Here is an 18,639-nt window from a genome sequence, read left to right as displayed (position 1 = left end):
CAAACGTGGATCCAAATGTGGATCCTGTGGACATGCGCGTTCATGCATTCACTGGTGTTCCACAGAGTCTGCGTAAGGTCGTGTGCGAGGACGCAAAGACATGTGGCTGCATCTGTTCTTGACAGCAGTATGGTTATAATATGGGCACCACGATGGGCCGATTGGGCAGCATATCCCCACTGCGATTTCCCGAAATTCCGCAGTGACCCGGTATTCACAGGTAGATGATGTTGTGCCCCTTGTCGATTGGATGATGGTGGAGTAGTAGGATGTCTGCGACTAATTGCATGTTAGGTCCGTGGTTGAAAGGGGACAGCAGACACTGAAGAGCTGCCTTCGAGTCACGAAAAACAGACCAGGACTGCGATGCTTTGTGACCAATAAATCTAGAGCAGCACAGATAGTTGCAAGTTCTGCAGTCGTCGATGATGTCATGTGAGATATCTTGAATGTGATGGTCAAAGATTTTGCAGGAATTACCACAGCTCCAGCTGAACTTTCAGAGGAGACAGAACTGTCCGTGTAAAAGTGGGTGCGTTCTTCTAGCGTGTCTGTGCTCCGAGATATCCGACTCCTATTTTTATTTGCTGTTCGCTTCATTATGCATGCAAAAGAGTGAGGATTGGTGCAAAGCTCCTCCTTTATCTCAAGCGGCTGTTGCATGCGATGTTTAGTAGGACAACAAGGCAGAGAAACCGGCAATGATGATAACTATTTCCCTTCCCCTCTTGGATGGCAAAATTGATTTGACAGTGAGGTGTGCCATGCAGTTGTTGCTCTTGATTTCAATAAAATGTACAATTCTTGGAAATTAGCAGCCACTTTATTTGTGTAGCCCAGGAAAGGACCATGCCCACTTGTCTAGTCACTATTACACACGTGCAGTGCCCTCCGACCTCTCCACTCACACCATTATCTCCGCATGGCAGCTGCCACCATTCAGGCATCTTCAGGCAATCTTTAGAGACTGGTGTGCTGCCTCCACACTGGGAGATAGCAAAGGTCATGACCATCTTTAAGTCAGGTAATAAACATGCACCGGAAAACTACCATCCAATATCATTAACATTTATATGCTGCAAAATGCTAGAACATTAATTGCATCAAATGTCTAGTCACCTGTAAGCCAACAAATTTTTTTTTTTCTAATCAACATGGATTTCGGAGAAACTTCTCTTGTGAGATGCAATTCGCATTAACAACTGATTTGCACACTACCATGGAAGAGGACGTACAAACTGATTGTGCTTTTTTAGACTTTTCAAAAGCGTTTGACCTCGTAGCACAGTGCCGTTCGATTTTGAAATTATCTGCTCTCAAACTAGATTCTCTTACACTAACATGGATTCATAATTTCCATTCTAATCATCAGCAATTCACAGCAGTTAATAATTTTTCGTCTCCTCTTTTACACATTACTTCAGTTGTACAACAAGGCAGCGTTCTTGGGCCATTACTATTTCTAATATACATTAATGACTTACCGAATACCATTTCCTCACACGTGCGCATTTCTGCAGACGACTGCATTCTTTATCCTTCCATCAAGTGTGCCAATGATCATACAATCCTCCAAAAAGATCTAGAGCTCATTTCTCTATGGTGTAACACTTAGTCAATGAGGCTTAACATTTCTAAATGTAAAATAATCTCTTTTAGCTGCAAGCATACTAAATCTACATTTATCCTATAAATAACATCACTATTTTGCATGATACTCAATATAAATGTCTTGGTGTTAACCTAACTTCCAACTCTTCGTGGTGTACACACATTGCATACATATGCGCCAATGCTTCAAGATTATTAGGGTACATAAGACACAAGTTACATAATCCTCCTAACGAGAAGAAAGGGGGCTAAATGAGGGGCCCGATTTTTATTAGTCATATCGTAAGAAGCCAACAAACACTGACACCAAGGACAACATAGGGGAAATTACTTGTGCTTAAAAAATGAAATAATGAAACGATAAATTAATGGAAATTAAAGTGGATGAAAAAACAACTTGCTGCAGGTGGGAACCGAACCCACAACCTTCGCATTTAGCGTGCGATGCTCTACCAATTGAGCTACCGCAGCGCCATTTTCCCATCCACTTTCTTGGGTATTTATGTGTCCTAGTAGAACCCTGGGAGTGTTATCCAGCGCCACCACTCACAGACCTTGGCGGCGGACGTGGAACGTCCTTTTTGCCGCAGGCGTCACAAGAATGTGGTCTTTTGGGTTTTTCCATTAATTTATCATTTATTTATTTCATTTATTAAGCATAAGTAATTTCCCCTATGTTGTCCTTGGTGTCAGTGTTTGTTGGCTTCTTATGATATAACTAATAAAAATCGGGCGCCTCCGTTAACCCCCTTTCTTCTCGTTGATTACATAATGAGGGTCTCAAATCCGGCAACATTGATGCCTTCAGGTAGCATATGTGGGTTTATTGACCAGATGCCTTCACCCAAAAAAGATCACATTCTCGTGACGCCTGCGGCAAAAAGGACGTTGCTCATCCGCCGCCAAGGTCTGTGAGTGGTGGCGCTGGCTAACACTCCCAGGGTTCTACTAGGACACATAAATACCCAAGAAAGTGGATGGGAAAATGGCGCCGCGGTAGCTCAATTGGTAGAGCATCGCACGCGAAATGCGAAGGTTGTGGGTTACTTGAAATACTTGATACAAGAACTCGAACCTATTCAGAATGGGGCTGCGCATTTTATTTCGCATTGTTATGACTATAACAAAAGCGTACCAAAAATTAAACTTGACCTCTCACTACAGCCCGTGCATGATTGTCATGATATAGCCCTGCCATCATTATTTCATAAGTACATCCATATTACAGCGCCATCAGTTCTGCCTCTTGAAACTCGACATACAGGTCACACCAGTTGTACAATCAGTTCAATTTCATGTGCATCTACGAAAAGAGTAATTCCTTTAACTACTCCACTCTTCCAAGAGCCACTTGACTTTGGAACGATCTTCCTAGCGCCATCCCTTACGAGAGTGACAAATTTCTGACGTCTTCTGACAATGCACTTTTCAAACTCCACATAACCTGTTATTTTTTCTTGCCTTTCCCATTATTAATGTGCTACTAACCCTTGAATACTTGTTATAGCCAAATATGTCCCACTTGCTCTGTAATACTACGGATTATATTTTACTTTGTGAAAGTTCCTTGTTCAGTAACCTCTCCCATTCCAAAGCATTCGGTTTGTCTATTGTACAATTTTAACACAACTTTACCGTATATCAGGGCATTTCTGACATTGTATATTTTGTATATGTATTCACATATGTATTTTAATTGTTGTATATTACAATCCTTCAGTGTACACGTCCCCCTTACACAATGCCACTACGCGCCTGTAAGGTATATTTAAGTAAATCAATAAGTAAACAAACAAACATTCATGTGATATCAATAAACCACTCTATGTATTTAACATGACCATCATCCTAAGTGGGCTCTTAGAGCTATGCTATGTTGAATAGTAAAGAATTGCAAGAAAAAAAAACAGCAATTCTTTACTTCAAACCAGCATTTTTCTTCAACAGCGGATGCCTTCAGCACCGCTTCTACGCTCCGAGAGCTGCCTCCGTCGCCACCTCGAGTTCATCTTGCAGTTCCACTGCAGACCATGAAACTGTAGGCCCTTTCTGACTAACACTTTCTTTGGAGATTTAATTCTTTTTTTGTGTGTGCTTTATTAGTTTGTAGACTTTGTTTCTCTTTGTGCTGGATGTTCTTTAATCAATGAGTTGCAGTCTGGTACCAAACAACTTCGTCACTTCATGTGCTGAGGCTGTGCCTCAGGAAGGATTAAATACTTGAAAGAACCTCATCATAAATAGCATCTGCGACAGGACAAAGCCGTTCATTGTGTCATATAAGTAAAAGAAACAGCAGAAAATGAATTTCACGGGCTTAGTCACTGTGGCCCAGTGGTTAGGTTGGCATGGGGCAGACTTGGACAAGTGGGTTCAAGAGTGATGGTCAATAATGTGCTAGAAAGCTGACAAGGAGCGCGAGATGCGAGCACCTGAACAAGCAGCTGAGAAAACACGTCTAGAAGAAGAGCTTTCCAACAAGCCTACGCGTCAAACGAATAGATCCAGCACTCGCGGATGCTTTGTGCGAAGAAACAAGCTCCATTTTTGGGGATGCAATATAGCAGTGCAAATGGAAGCGGAAAGCTCTCTGACATAGCATCAAACTTTGGTGAGCAGAAAGTGTCTTGTGTAAAGACAATTTCTATTGATGCAACTGTAGGAAAACATACTGTGTTATCGAAAGAATATGTTTGCTCACGAAACCAGGAGCATATTGCCTCCGCATCTCAACCAGCGTCGCGCGAGCCCAGCTCTCGGACCAGCTTGTACATGGTTCCAACCTACCGTGCATAAGCCTGGTTGAGGAAGCTAAAGTTAGAACTGAGTATTTCCTCGAAGCTAAAGATAGTACGTTGGAGCATCGGAGGATTTGCACCACAATCAAGCTAACTCTGAAGATGTCAGGGCTTCTGAGGAACCCTGTCTGGTTTCCTCTCAAGGTAATGAGGTGTCTTTGCTGCATTCCTTGAATCCCGCATAAGAAACTGCAACACTATCTGCATTTGGGAGGGTTCATTCCTGTCGGCCAAATCAACCGATGGCTTTAGGGACACAGAAGCTCCTTGTGTGCTTGTGTGTGGTTCGACCATTGGCAGTGATTCTGGAATGACACATCGCAATATTCTGGACATTAAAATGTAGGCAATGCCTTGGTCAATGCCATGCACAGTCATGACTCTAGTTTTCTCTAAACACGTCCGGGTCAGAGCTGCAGTCAACAACACTAGAGGTCTGATTTTGTGCAGATATAGAGACATGAAATGAAGGAGTGATAGCATCGCGGATAGGCCAATGTACTCTGAACGAGAAAATATATGTGTAGTTCAAATGATCATTCGAACTACACCTGAATGATCAGTTCGAATGATCATTCAACTGCCGCTGATGTGGCCTGGTGCATTGTTCTTAAAGAAATATGGAACAAAGATTTCCAATTACTTCAGCCTGCTTATTAAGTGCATCAATTAATACACACAGTAACCGCTGTATGAAGCACACTGATCCACACACCCTTCGTGGTCGACACAAGCTATTGGCCAATAGCAGCCATGTACAGGACCCTTGCAAATGACACATGCAAGATGAATCAAAACTTCGAAATGGTTGAGAAACCCTTGAGAAACGGAAGAAACCCTTTCAGGACCCACCGTGGTTGCTCAGTGGCTATGGTGTTGGGCTGCTGAGCACGAGGTCTCGTGATCAAATCCCGGCCACGGCGGCCGCATTTCGATGGAGGCGAAATGTGAAAACACCCGTGTACTTAGATTTAGGTGCATGCTAAAGAACCTCAGGTGGTAGAAATCTCTGGAGTCCTCCACCTCATGATCACAAAGTGGTTTTGGCACGTAAAACCACATAATTTAATTTTTTTTACATTTGGAACTTGGAAAGGAAGGACCATTCTCACACTTTATTCAAGTTTATCAGAATTAATAAGATGTAATCAGGGAAAGTTTTGCTTTTGGTAGCCACAAAGTTAGATTTCTTTGATGCGCCTTCAGTTATGAGGACAATCAGGAAGTTTAGGGAAATAACTCTCCATAAGCAGAATCAAATTTTGGCAGTCATGCCAGCCAGCCACCATGGAACCTAAAACAAGGAAGTCGCAGGACTTGTAAGAAACAGCTCCTGCGGATCCCAACCATAAGTTTCAGCTATAACCAAGTATGTAGAGCCAAGACTGACTGTTCCACACAAGGTTAACCCTTAGGGCCAGAAGATCAGAAGTAAAAGTAAGGGAAGAGAGGACAGGTAAGACGCAAAGTGAGAGAGAAAAGCAAAGATTGAAGAGCAGAACAGGAAAATGCAACAACCAAATTCCCTCAAGTGGGTCAGTCTGGGGGTACTGTCTGCAGAGGTCAAAGCAGAGGTCAGAGAGGTGTGCTGCCTCCTCCGAGGGGCCATAACAATCCAAAGACCCGGCTTTGGCGCATCCCCATGGATAAGCCTCGCATGCTTAAGTGCGGGAAAGTCCAAACTCCATGTGCTTTTGTCTGTGGTGTTGCGACACATCAAACATCTACTGAAACAGACACCGCTATGGGGAGTTTGTAGGAAAAACAATTTTGATAAAGACTACTACATCCAAAAGGCGACAAAAAGATTCACTGAGGTTTATGATACTCATTAATGCGGAATTTGGGCACAGCTCTATACATGTTTTCATTTCACGATATATTTGGCTGGTGCCAACAGTCTGCCTCGCGTGGCACAATGCAAATGGAGCAAAGTATGGCGCTTCTGCCTTGCTAATAAGCAAGCACGAAAGGCAGCGTGTCGTTGACGCGTGGGCGTGATTCACAGCAGCCACTGCAGACAAACCTCCACTCATGCAGCGCTTTGTTTCCATACAGATGATGCACGTTACTCTGGCGCCATCTCATAGCCATCGTTGCCGCAAAGTAAGTATTGTACGGCACTATGCTTTCCATCTCATGCTTTCACCATACATTCTTCCTCCGCTTTCTGCCTCATGGTTCTGCTGCATTCTCCTCCTCCACTGTCCTCCTCGTGCTCTCTTCGCTATCGCCATCTTTCATCTCCCCAAAGTGCTCCACATTCACTTTCATCCTTCACTGTGCTCTTTCACTCAGTTACAAGAGTCAATGCCCACGCTCACCACAGGAACGGCTGCCTAGGAGTTGCACTCTAACATAAACTGGAAGTAGCAGTCACACTCATGAAGGAAAATTTCCATCGGTACAGCCATTAACAAAATTTATCACACATCTACAAATTCTATATAGTAGGTATGCAAATAGAGAATTCATTATTTACTAATAATGTACATGCAGGCAGAGAAAGTACAGAACAAAAGCATAGCCAAGCATGAACCTCTTACATCAGCCTCAAGGGAAAATAGTAAATGCACAGCCTCTTTCAAAAAGAATACAGTTACCACGTTATTGGTGGGAGCTGAATATGAAATGTATTTTCACCTCCTGCTGCAGTCATCAGAAGGTCGTTAAGGGGACGCTAAAGCGAAACAATGCATCAGTTTAGACTAATGAAGCATTGTCTGAGAAGCCTGCAGGCAGTCATTTAAAAAAAATAGTTTGATTATTAGATGAGAAAATGAAGGCCCAAGTATCAGTATTTGAATTTCGCGCCGAAACCCCAGCGTCGCTACGTCCGTGTGACGTCAGGGATTCCAAAGTATGTTTTCGCATTTGGGCCGCGTTGGCTGAATAAAGGTTCCCGAAACTTGCCATGTTTAATACTTTGTTCCTTTAGAACACAATGTAGTCAATCTGTACCAGTATATATAGTTAGTAGGCCCTAGAAAATGCCATCAAAATCCAAGACGTCACAGCCCCCAGGTGCGGGAACTTAAGCAGGCTTTGCCACCCGTATTTCGTTCTTGCGCTTTTTCTGGCTTACCAAACGTCTTATCGTTGTAACAGTGGTGTTTTTGGTGTTGTAGAATGGTCATTTACTGATGCAGAATAAATCATTTTTCACTTTAGTGTCCCTTTAAGAACTAGCTCCTAAGTCCTCCAGTACTGCATACTACTCATTGAGAAAGCAGCATTTGTGCTCCTGCGGGCACCATTTCTGTTAACACTTCTCAGCAGCAGCTGCAACTGAACAGGACGCAGTCTACCCATCTGCTATTTCTACCGCAGCTCGTGATTCCTGCTGTCACCTACGGCAGACCATATCTCCGTGCCTCCCCTCTGACACCAGCATATGGCTTCATCCTGCCTGCTGCCTAGCAGGGTGCTGCGCACATACTGCAGGCTGACTCTGCGGCTTTCCTGGAGACCTAAGGCGCCTGCGCTTGCTGGGCTGGAGAGGCCAGCAATATATAGGGGACCATACTGGCACTGGCTTCAGTTCTGAGCGGCAGCTGCAACTGAAGAGGACACAGTCTAACCATGTGCTATTTCTACTGCAGGTTAGTTTTTATACTTTTCACTGCATCCTATGATATTGTTCAGCTCAGAAGTGTGTCTCTTGTTTTTGGTCTGTTTTCTGCAATGCCCACCAACACTGAACTCACCAAAAAGATTGAGCATCTCGAATCACTGCTTAACAATAAGGTTTATTCAGTTGTCGACAGTCTGGCTGCCGAGATTGGGAAGAAGTTTGATGATCAGGGAATTGGCAAATTTGCTTCTCTAGCTGAAAGCGTGCGTTTTATCAGCGAACAGTATGACACCTTCAAAACGATATTTAATGAACTGGTAACTACCAACAAAGCGTTAACTCCTCAGAATTAAGCATTAACAAAGAGAATTGCCGGCATGGAAGAGTACAGCAGGATGAATAACTTAGAAATTAAAGGCATTCCATCATCGCAAGGAGAGGAATGCTCTGCAATGTTGAAGAAGGTTGCTGATGAAATTGAATGCCCAATTTCTTCTGGAGACATTGACATAATTCATCGTGTGGCCAGCAATATGTCTTACAGGAACATCATTGTTAGTTTTTGTTCATGTGACAAGAAGAATGAATTTCTTTGCAAGGGTCGCAAAGCTCGTCTGCGATGCTTCCAAATTGGCTTTTCTGGTAGTACAGATAGTCCCATTTACATTAACGAACACCTCGCAGTCGACAACAAAGGTTTATTTAGCAAGGCTCCTGCACTAAAAAAAAGAGAACAGATAGCAGTTTTTATGGACTGAAAACTGCCAGATTAAAGCCCCTAAATCAATCGATAGCAGGGTCTTCCGAATAAACTTGGAGGTTGATTTTCACATCTTCGCGCAGGCGTAGCTTACTGCTACATTTCCTGTTCTGCAGACTGATTGCACACTCGTCCCTGAATACTTTTCACCATGTCTTTGCTATCACCAGCTGAAGTCAAACCATTGCTTACATCTTCTAATATCTCTGTTGTTCACATCAATGCGAGAAGTTTGCGCAAGAACCATGATACCATTTCTGCATTTACTGACTCACTTAGTCATTCGTTTTCATTTGTTTCGGAAACATGGCTTGATAATGCGGTTAGCAATTTATACAGTTTTTCTCCATACCAAGCAGTATACTGCCATCGTATTTTGGATCGATACGGTGGTTCCGCTATACTTGTTTCACCTCATATTAAGTATAAGTGAAGGCTTGACCTTTTTTTAATGTACATCACTGTGAGTAGGTATGGATTGAAACTGACTTACAGCTGAATTCTCATAATCGTAACAGTTTTATTCTTGGTTGTGTATACCGTTCCCCTTATTCATCTATCCCTGATTTTCTGAGTGAACTCTCCATGGTTTAAAAAAAACATTTCTCTTGAACATAATAAGTCCTAATTGTCGGTGATATTAACATCAACTTACTTGACGTCGACAATGGAAGTGTAACAGCTTATACAGACTGTTTTGCTGGTTTCGGACTGGAATCATGAATTATCTCTCCTACTAGGCGTTCTACTCATAGTAACAACACACTTCATGACCATGCTCTAACTGACATCGCGCCAACTCCAAACTCTGGTGTCATAGATACTCAGATCACAGACCACTTTCGAATATTCATCTCCTTTCAGGCCGAAATACCTCAGTCCAAGCCTTGCTACTTTTCCTCCAATTTTGACTGAGATAGTTTTGTTAACACTATAACAAATACTGATTGGTCTGTAATTAACTCCCTGCATGATCCCGATCAAGCTATTGAATATTTTCGTTCCATCTTTCTAGAAGCCATTTGCGCTAACACAACTACCGTCAGATGCAGGAAACATTAAGTTTCCTGGTAACCCTTGGGTAACGATTTGGATTGATTGGATTGAATAACTTTAATGAAAGGTCCTGCGAGCTATGGGACGCAAGGTCCCATAGAGCAGGCTACTCCCACGTTGGGACCAGGAGTTGTAACTCCCTGGCCGCATTGTGGGCTCGCTGGACGGCCCAGAGCTGCTCCGCCAGGTCCATGCTGCGTAATGCTTCATCTAGCCTGGCGGAGTCTTGATCCTTGTTTGCGTGGGTCCGACCACACGGCCAGAGCAAGTGATGTACGTCTAGTGTGCTATGGCAATTTTCGCAATATGATGTTTTGTATAGGTCAGTCATGTAGTGATGTAGTCTGTTCTGCGTGGGGTACGTGTTTGTTTGAAGCATTCTGAACGTGAGGGCTTGAGGCCTGGTGAGCTTATTGTGAGGTGTGCTGTATATTCTGCGGTCTAGATAAAAGTGCTTCGTTATCTCGTTATATGTGGAGGGAGGGTCCCAATTCTCACTGGGATGGTCACGACCAGAATAGGTGGCGTCGCGAAGGGTTAGGTCTCGCGCGCTCCTGTGAGCCATCTTATAGAGATTGCGAGGGGCGTCTTCGATATCTCCGAGGTGTGCTGGGAACCAGCAGATGGTGTGATGCTGCAGCGGTGCGGATCTATTGATTATTTGTAGAGCTTGGCTTGCAATTGCTCCTTTCTGAAAGGCTTTGACGGCCGAGCGTGAAACGCTGCAGACATGGGTGCTGGTCGGGTCTGTGAGCGCGAGTGCGATGGCGACCTGTTCTGCTATCTCGGTCTTGTGGGTCTTGACTGTGACAGCGTTTGTGACTTGACCTTGCTTATTGATCGTGGTGGCAACGAAGGCCTTCCTGGTCGGGTACTGTGCCGCTTCTACGAAACAGGCTAAGATCTTCTTATAACGCATTTCGCGCAGGATGAACGATCCGCGTGCCAGCCTTCTGGGTTGATGGTGCGCGGGGTTCACATTCCGCGGGAGTGGGCGAACGAGTTGCGAGTTGCGTGTGTCTGTCGGAACGCTTTGATATAGATTCTCCATTACTGTGGTGTAATGACCTAGTTTGGCTAGGATTTCTCTACCTGGTTTGGTTCCAGAGAGTCTTGTCCATTGAGCCCGTTCTTGAGCTTCGGCGATTTCTTCAAGTGTATTGTGCACCCCCAGTTGCAGCAGGAGCTCTGTCTCGGTGTTCTTGGGGATTCCCAGTGCTAGTTTGACTAGCTTCCTCAGTTGTACATTGAGTTTGTCCTTCTCCGCTACCTTCCATCTGTGCATGGCCGCCTCGTAGGTGAAGTGGCATAGCGCAAAGGCGTGTGTTAGCTTGAGGAGATTTTCTTCCTTAAGGCCGTGTTGTCTGTTTGCTATGCGTCGTATGAGATTCAAGGCATTATTCGACTTTGTCACGATCTTCTCCACTGTTGAAGCGTTAGAGCCGTTGCTCTCAATCAACATCCCAAGGACTCTGATTTTGCTGACATGTGGAATGGTTCCTCCTTCTTTTGTTCTGAGAGTAATGGAGTGTGTGTCTCTGATTTCATTCTTTGGCTTGGGACCGCTTCTCGATGGTTTGTAGATGAGGAGCCCCGACTTCGCAGGCGAACATCGCAGGCCGATGGGAGCGAGGTATTCCTCGATCGCGTCGATCGCTTGCTGCAGAGGGCTTTCAATTGATCCCAGGCTACCTCCGGGGACCCAAAGCGTTACGTCATCTGCGTGTATCGTGTATTTGACCTTCTCGATTCGATCCAGTTTCTTGCCAGGCCGGCTAGCGCAAGGTTAAAAAGCGTCGGAGAGATGACAGAACCTTGCGGTGTGCCCTTGCCACCGAGTTTGTATTTCTGGGACTTGATTTCCCCTAGAAGGAGGGTGGCCGTTCTGTCGCTCAGGAACGATTTAGTATAAGCGTAGAGTCTCGTGCCGAGGTCGAGGTTGGAGATCGTGTCGAGTATGTAGTCATGTGATAAGTAATCGAATGCCTTTTCGAGGTCTAGCCCTAGGATTACTCTCGCATCTCTCGTTTCTGCGTCAATGATCTCATTGCATGAGGAGCTTCATGGCGTCTTGAGTGGATAGCCCGGGTCTAAAGCCGATCATTGCTGCGGGGTAGATATCTTTTTCTTCGAGATGCCTCGAGAGCCTGTTTAGGACCGCGTGCTCGGCTACCTTGCCGACGCAAGATGTCAGCAAGATAGGTCTGAGGTTATTGATGTTGGGCGCCTTGCCAGGCTTTGGGATGAGCACGATGAGGGCCGTTTTCCAGTCTTCGGGTAGAGCTCCGTTCCTCCAGATTTTGTTGATTTCCTCTGTGAGGGTTTCGATTGAGGTTTCATCAAGGTTTCTAAGTGCCTTGTTCTTTTCGCCGTCCGGCCCCGGCGCTGACTTGCTGTTTAGGTTCTGAAGCGCCGTGCGTATCTCTTCGGTTGAGAAGTCCCAATCTAGCTCTGGGTTGGCTTTGCCGCGATATGCTTCGGCGGTCGTGCCTCTAGCATTTTTGGCCAGCGGGAGGTGCTTGTCGGCGAGACGGTCAATGAGCTCATTTTCTGTGGTAATTTTGAGTTCTTTGTACATGATCCTGTTCAGCGTACGACCCTGGTCTGCTTTGGTTCTGGTTCTGTCTAAAAGATGTTTGAGCAGGTGCCACATCGTCCTGCTGTTGATGTAGCCGTCCGCGGCATCGCACACCTCGTTCCGTTGCTGGTTAGATAGTTGCGTGCAATATTCTGCAATCAGCCGGTTGAGGGAAGCAATTCTTTTCCTCAGCCGTCGGTTGTGTCTGTTCTTTCCATCTCCTGGTGAGCGATTGTTTGGCTTCGAGCATGTGAGCCAGTCGGCTGTCCATGCTTTGAACGGGGAGATCTGTCTCTATTTCCTTCGTGGCTGCCTTAATGTCGGCCTTTAGTTGCGACGTCCATTGTTCAATTGATTCTTTGCCTGTTCGGCGTTCGTGTCTGAACTCGCGGAACTTGTCCCAGTCGACGTAAGTCATTTTTATGGGTTCTCTGGATGGGGAGTCAATCGCTGTCTCAACAATGTAATGATCGCTGCCCAGATCCTCGAAGGGGTTGTTCCACTGATAGTTTGGAACATTGCGGACGAAAGTGAGATCTGGCGTTGTGTCGCGGTTGACCGAGTTACCCGTTCTTGTGGGGTATTCGGCGTTCGTGGTGAGCGTTCGGTCAAGTTCATCGGCGTCGTTTAGTAAGTACTTGCCCTTGGCTCTGCTGGTGACGTATCCCCAGGCCGTGTTAGGGGCGTTGAAGTCCCCGGCCACGATCATGGGGTTGTCGCCGGCACGGTTGCGGGCGAGCTGGAGTATTTGCCTAAATTTTTGTGCTCTGTGCTTGGGGCTGCTGTAAAAGTTTAGGATGAATATGCTCTTGGCGTTCTTGGCTCTAGGGAAGACTTCCGTGGGAATGAATTCGCAATTGCTGTGGTCGTGATTAATTTTGTGTGTCGTGTGGGCTAGCTTGTTGCTGACTAACGTGGCAATACCTCTACATTTGTGTTGCGGTGTCGTTGCGGTCACATCATAGCCGGATAGCGAGGGTGTAGCGGTATTTGTCTCTCGTAGGGGAATGACTTGGGGTTTGTCTTTTTCAGCTCGAATGTATTGTTGCAGGGGGGCCTTTTTGCGGACGTAGCCCCTACAATTCCATTGCCAAAGGTGAAACATTTCAGTTTGCACAGCCATCTTTGTTGTTCGCGTGGGGCGGCCTTTGTGAGGCCACGTTGTTGCTTTGTCTATCGAGTGACAACGCCCGAGTAGACTGTGACGTCACAGACGGGTGGGTGGTCTGCCATTTCTAGCGCGTTGAGCCTAGCCCCATGGATGTTGATCATCTCCATCATGTGATTGATTTGTAACACTATCCTGTCGTAACCTTCCTTGAGGGTCCCTACAGTCGTCGCAAGTTTGTCTTGCCCTTCCTTCAGTGACACGATGGTAGTTGCAAGCCCGCCGAGCTGTTCCTTGATTTCCTTAATGTCACTGTCCGTGCTCGATGGATGTGTGTTTGTCACGGCTTTTCTCTTATGCAGATTGCGGGTGGATTCTGCGACCGGTACTTCTACTACCATGGGTTCTGATGTGGCTTCGGTTTGATTAGAGTCGGAGGGTGGTGGCGTTTTCAGTTGTCTGATTTCCTCTATGAGTTGTGTAATTGTTTGTCTTAACTCTTTGTTTTCGTGTTCTAGTCTTTTAATCGTATTTGCTATTTCTACTTGCTGTGGCCGTGCCATCGGACACACCTGGCTGGCGACCTGCTGTTGGTGTTGCTGTTCTTGTCGCTCCTGTTGTTGGTGCTGCTGAACTCGTTGGGCCCATGTCAACTGATCATCACCGCCAACTCATGGGCTGGAGGCGAATCGTATCCTTGACGAGGATCTCTGGCTCGGGTTCCTGGAGCGTCCTCACGATCGTGACGACAAGCGACCGCGGTTCCTCGATCTCGAGCGGCCCCGCTCGCCGGACAAGCGAGCATGTGCGTTTACGGCCACATTGTCGTTGATGGTGCTACACTTGTCGTTCTTGAGCGGCGGGAAGTCGTGCTGACTCAGGGCGATTGGTCCTGATCTCGTGGTGCTTTTGCTTGCGTTTGCTGCGATTCTTCTTTCAACTCATCTTCTTTGGACAACGTAGGGGAGTTGGAAGGGGTTCGCGCATTCCTTGCTTGCCGTGATTTCCCTCGCAGAGCGCACACTTGATTGAGGTGCACACATGATCTGCGTTAGGGTTAGCTAGTCCACAGCCTTTGCAAATTGCGTCATCGGGCGAGGGGCATACGTCCGCACGATGGCCGAGTCTGCCGCACACATGGCACATGGCGATCTGCTTGCAGTAAAAACACTTAATCAGGGCATTGTCGTATCCGACATAGTTCGGGACTCGAAAGCCGTCGAAGGTGATGATGATCGTGCCAGTTTCCTTGATTCTCTTTGCCGCCAGAGCGAGCGGGTTGCGTGGGTTGACGATCTTGCGGTTTATGGTGTCCTGCGTCTCATCTAGCGGAACCCCTCTTATAACGCCTTTGCACGGTTCGTGCGGCACCGTCCTATATGCAGTGGTTTCAAACGTTTGCTCTCCTATGGAAATGCTGCGGATCCTGAGGTATTTTGCTGCGTTCGCTTTGGACGGTGTGCTTACCACCATGATGTTCTGCTTAAAATTGGGGCATATCATGTCCTCGCTTCGCTCGTTAGGTTCGATGCAAGCAGCCATGCAAATTGCTTTGGTGACCGTAAGTTGGCCTACCTTGGCTATGTTGATATCGCCACGTATGCAAATCCCGATCTTGATATCATCTTGGGGCAGCGCAGGCATTCTGCTTGCTTTGATCAAGGCGTTTCTCGCTGTTGAGACGATTGCGTTCGTATTTCTTCCCTTTCACTGGTGGTTAACGAGGTTAGGCTGGCTCAACACAGTCTTGATTACTGACGGGCGCGTCGCCACGATAGTCCACCCAGCGTCTGCGGTGAAGTCTTCCGGGCTCATGTCTTGGCCATTGACTTCGTATGCCATCGCTGTAGGGTCGTTCTTGGGTGGAAGGCTCGTTTGTTGTGATCGCTGAAGGCCCCCACCGTCGGGGTGGGCGCGGGGAGGTCTGGGCTCGGTGGCGGCTTGGTCGGAGTCGAGACGGGCGTTAATGGCGGCGGCCATGCTCGCCGTTAGGCTTAGAGCCCGAGGCGGGGTGGCAAGAAATGAAATCACTCGTAAAAAAGTACAGAGGTCACGCACTTGCCGAAATGTGGTCTCCTTAGGTAGAAAAGTATTTCAAGAATCCGATTCCAGCTAGAAAAGGCACAAAACTGGGCAAAAGGCACATTTAAATTGGTGAGAAAGCGGGAGCTGGCGCGGACGCGTCCGCAGCAAGCACGTGCTTCTTCTTCCTCTTGGGTAACGAAAGGTTTACTGAATAGTACGAGAAAAAAAAAACCTATACAAAAAGACTAAAAAGAAATCTTTTAATGTACGCTTAGCAGCACGCTATAAAAATTATTGTAACATTCTTAATACCTTGCTAAAGAAGTCTAAATGACAGTATTACAAAAATGAATTTGCAAAACGCAAGAATGATGACAAAAGTCCAGTAATACTGCTGATAAAATAAACTACCACAATAAAACTTATACTGATTCTTCTAGCATAGCAAATAGTTTCAGTGACTACTTCTGTAACATATACAGCAGTCGTCATATCCCATTTATCGCTGCAATCATTCTTTTTTTTTTTCTCTCGTCGTAACTGCATGGTATTAGCTCTAAAAATACTTGCCCTGGCTTAGATACCATTTCTGTACTTCAGCTAAAACTTGTTGCACCACTTATTTCTGATAGACTTTGTATTGTAATTAATAATCTTGTTACAAATTATGTTTATTTACAGGGTGAAACGAGGTCCGAGAGGAAAGCTACAGGCCAGGCCCAGCCGGCGCAGAGTACCCAGAGATCCTGCTCGCACACACTACTACTTCTTTCCCTGCCTCAGCTGCGCAGTGCTGCGACATTTTCCCCGGGGGCAGACGAAGCTCGCTGAGCGAATTAAAGAGACCTGTGATGGCAACTTTGGTGACTACATAGTTCACATCACTCAAGCGGCTGAGTACAACGAATGGTCCAGTGTAAGTGGCGAGAAACTTGCGGTACAATCCCTTTTTTGCGAACAGGTGTCCACAACCAAACATAATCACCGGGAGTAAAGCTGACGGGGATATGCCGCGCATCATAGCGAATCTTGCTGTTGCCTTGTGAGGACAACGTCCTAAGATGCGCCAGTCGACGTGCTTCCTTAGCACGACATAGAGTTTGGGCGATGGAAGGATCTTCTTGGCATGATAAAGGTAGAATAGTGTCCTGAAAGCTCTGGGGAGCGCGTGCGTACAGCGAAAAGAATGGCGCATATCCAGTAACTTCGTGCTTGGCACTATTGTAAGCGTACATTACAAAAGGTAAGACGGCGTCCCAATTCTTGTGGTCAGCAGCGACATACATTGATAACATGTTGGTAAGGGTTCGTCCGCTCCGTGAGGCCATTGGTTTGCGGGTGGTAAGGAGTGGAATGACGATATGCAGAACTACAAAGCCGTAAAAGTTATTGAACGACGTCGGCGGTGAATTGCCGTCCACGGTCACTGATGACAATACGGGGAGCGCCGCGACGGAGTATGACGTAATGCAACAAAAATGAAGAGACATCTGCTGCAGTGGCAGATGGAAGTGCCGCCATTTCCGTGTAGCGAGTAAGATAATCTACGCATACTATAATCCAGCGGTAGCCAGCTGACGTCTTTGGGAGCGGGCCAAGCAAGTCGATGCTGACTTTTTCAAAGAGTAACGTCGGTGGCCTAACTGGTTTTAAATAGCCTGCTGGGGCCGTCGTCGTTTGCTTGTGGCGCTGGCAAACAGTACAGCTGGCGACATACTATTTCGTTGTTTTCCAGAGCTTGGGCCAGAAGAATCTTTCTCTAAATCGGTGCAGTGTGCGTGCAAAGCCAAGGTGCCCGGACATGATATCGTCATGCATGGAACGAAGGACAGCAGGGCGCAGGTTTTCGGGCACAACTAGAAGCAATGAGGGGCCATCAGCTGAGTATCTTTTTTTTTTTTTTTGTACAGCAAACCATTATGAAAAGTAAACGGTGTTGTTACTGCTGGCTCACGGCAGCAGCCTGTAGGGATTTCAAGGTAGGGTCGCAACGTTGCTCGCTCTCGAAGGTACACAGGTCTGGAAAGTCGGAAGAGATGGAAACTAGGTAGTCATCGAAGTCATCATCCTCAGCTTTAGTGTGCGGCGAAGGGAGACGGGATAGGCAATCAGCATCCGTGTGACAGCGTCCGCTCTTGTAGTTAACGGAAAAGCTGTATTCTTGAAGGCGCAAAGCCCAGCAGGCCAACCGGCCAGACGGGTCATGCCGCCCAACCAGCCAACAGAGTGAATGATGGTCAGTCACTATCGTGAATGCACGGCCATGTAGATAAGGACGGAACTTCTGAATGGCGAAGATGATTGCTAGGCACTCGAGTTCAGTAATGGTGTAGTTTGTCTCCGCTTTTGTAAGTGTCTGTTGGCGCTGAACAAGCACAGCGCCAACATTTGCACCGCTGCGGATCAAAACGCCACAGTACCGGTCCAGAAGTCAACAAAAATTTAAGCTGTTGAAACGCCGACTCACAGTCAGCAGTTCACAAGTATGGGGTGTTTTTGTGAAGGAGAGACGTGAGGGGAGAGGCAAGCTGTGCGAAATTCTTGATAAAGCGCCGGAAATATGAGCAAAGGCCCAAAAAGCTTCGCAGATCTTTCACCGTTTGTGGCTGTTGGAAGTCGCGAACCGCTGCTATCTTTTCAGGGTCTGGTCGTATGCCGTCTTTCTCGACCAGAAAGCCTAGTACGAGGGCTTGACGCTCACCAAAATGACATTTCTTCCAGTTTAAAATAAGGCCAGCTTGCTGGATACAGTCAAGAATGATCGACAGGCGCTGATTGTGCTCGTGCAATGTCCGGCCGTAGATAATGACGTCGTCTAAATAGCACATGCAAATTTCCCATTTGAGTCCGTGGAGCACGGTATCCATAAATCGCTCGAATGTCGCTGGAGCGTTGCATAAGCCAAAAGGCATAACATTGAATTCAAAGAGACCGTCAGGTGTCACGAAGGCTGTCTTCTCCTTGTCTGAGGGGTGCATGGGAATTTGCCAATATCCTGACCGTAAATCATCATCATCATCATCATCATCATCATCAGCCTGGTTACGCCCACTGCAGGGCAAAGGCCTCTCCCATACTTCTCCAACAACCCCGGTCATGTACTAATTGTGGCCATGTCGTCCCTGCAAA

The 18,639-nt window shown here is 46.5% G+C and overlaps 1 protein-coding gene and 1 long non-coding RNA gene across 2 annotated transcripts in view; one reads left to right on the top strand and one right to left on the bottom strand.

Moving 5' to 3' along the window:
• Nucleotides 1–18,639, bottom strand: part of LOC142590773 (uncharacterized) — a 46,000-nt gene that overhangs the window by 4,082 nt on the left and 23,279 nt on the right. The gene's annotated exons all lie outside the window — the stretch shown is intronic.
• LOC142590568 (uncharacterized) lies at nt 6,346–16,360 on the top strand. The gene is made up of 3 exons (XR_012830186.1): nt 6,346–6,515; nt 7,740–8,011; nt 16,192–16,360. It is a non-coding gene; the product is annotated as an uncharacterized LOC142590568 (long non-coding RNA).

Source organism: Dermacentor variabilis, chromosome 8 (assembly GCF_050947875.1).
Source record: "Dermacentor variabilis isolate Ectoservices chromosome 8, ASM5094787v1, whole genome shotgun sequence".
Taxonomy (NCBI): Eukaryota; Metazoa; Arthropoda; class Arachnida; order Ixodida; family Ixodidae; genus Dermacentor; species Dermacentor variabilis.
Note: the sequence above shows the minus strand (reverse complement) of the source record. Positions and strands in the feature narration are given on the sequence as shown.